The sequence below is a fragment of the Penaeus monodon genome, chromosome 10 (assembly GCF_015228065.2).
Source record: "Penaeus monodon isolate SGIC_2016 chromosome 10, NSTDA_Pmon_1, whole genome shotgun sequence".
Taxonomy (NCBI): Eukaryota; Metazoa; Arthropoda; class Malacostraca; order Decapoda; family Penaeidae; genus Penaeus; species Penaeus monodon.
The window spans coordinates 32392469-32394106 of record NC_051395.1 but is presented as its reverse complement, the minus strand read 5'-3'; the positions used below and the strand labels follow the sequence as shown (position 1 = coordinate 32394106).

General features: G+C 30.7%; 3 non-coding genes across 3 annotated transcripts; all 3 read right to left on the bottom strand.

Moving 5' to 3' along the window:
• Positions 1-324: 324 nt before the first annotated feature.
• On the bottom strand, positions 325-397 carry Trnar-acg. The gene has a single exon. It is a non-coding gene; the product is annotated as a tRNA-Arg (tRNA).
• Positions 398-757: 360 nt separating this feature from the next.
• Positions 758-830, bottom strand: Trnar-acg. The gene has a single exon. It is a non-coding gene; the product is annotated as a tRNA-Arg (tRNA).
• A 484-nt stretch (positions 831-1314) lies between these two features.
• Trnar-acg lies at positions 1315-1387 on the bottom strand. The gene has a single exon. It is a non-coding gene; the product is annotated as a tRNA-Arg (tRNA).
• Positions 1388-1638: the final 251 nt, after the last annotated feature.

Here is a 1638-nt window from a genome sequence, read left to right as displayed (position 1 = left end):
CATTCTTGTTTTGTTCATAACTGATGTATACACGTAGCATCTGGAATTAAAATACTAGTTTGCTTTTCGGTTATGGGAAATATATTGCGTAGTATACTGCATAGTCAGTAATGGACATCTATTAAAAAAAAAGAAAAAAAAAAAAAAAGAAAACGGTAACGCTAGTCTTTGTTTATCATAGTTTCATAAAATAATTGATAATTAATTTTGGATTTCGAATGCACTGGTAAATATGGAAGCAGATAGTCATTGTTTGGGATTAACAATCTAGCTATTTCTTGAGGTTATATGAAAAACATTGAACACGAAAATTAAAATTTAAGTCGACCTTGCCAGGATTCGAACCTGGAATCTTCTGATCCGTAGTCAGACGCGTTATCCGTTGCGCCACAAGGCCTGTAGGTACCACTCAAGTAATTATTTTCAAAACTGCAGTCCCTTATTACCAATAAAGTTGCTAACATTTACTTGAACTTTATTATGACTTCAATGCGCTGAATGTAAATAGATTTCGTTGATATTTCACATTTGCATTATATGTTAAAATGTACACTATAGTGATACTGATCTACATCACCAGGATATAGAGTAGAGTAGCAAAGTAATACTGACAGTAAGTTATGTATGTTGGATAAAAGCAATGTATACTGTTGGTTAATACATTATCAATATACTAAATACACCAACAGTATTAAAGTAAGATAAAAACAAACAAACACAACGTAAAAAAAGAAAAAATATAAATAATTATATATAGCGACCTTGCCAGGATTCGAACCTGGAATCTTCTGATCCGTAGTCAGACGCGTTATCCGTTGCGCCACAAGGCCTGTAAATTCCTGATAAGTATTGATTTTCAAAACTGCAATACCCTTATTACCAATAAAGTTACTAACATTCACTTGAACTTTATTATGACTTCAATGCGCTGAATGTAAATAGATATCGTTGATATTTCATATTTGCAGTATATGTTAAGATGTGTACTATAGTGATACTGATTTACATCACCAGGATATATTGTAGAGTAGCAAAGTAATACTGACAGTAAGTTATGTATGTTGGATAAAAACAATGCATGCTATTGGATAATGCATTATCAATATACCAAATACACCAACAGTACTAAAGTAAGATCAAAACAGACACTCCGTAAGGAATAATAATAATAATAATAATAATAATAATAATAATAATAATAATAATAATAATAATAATAATAAATAATAATAAAAACAATATATAAAATAATATAATAATAATAATAATAATAATAATAAGAAGAAGAAGAAGAAAGAAAGAAAATATGTTTTTCGACCTTGCCAGGATTCGAACCTGGAATCTTCTGATCCGTAGTCAGACGCGTTATCCGTTGCGCCACAAGGCCTATTACTTTTATTGCGATTTTCCGGAAATGAGCGGCAAATCTGAAGTTTAGAAGAAGAAAAAAATGCTTTGCAAAATACAGTCATTAACATTTGGCGTTTTCTAAACATATTCTCAACCAGGTTGTCTCATACAGGCGTTGTGCCACCCATAAAATATCAACAAATAGAGAAATCAAACAAATACTTTTATATTACTCAAATTGGGGGTATGTATGGTACACTCTTATACTAGTGCACACATGGACATTTT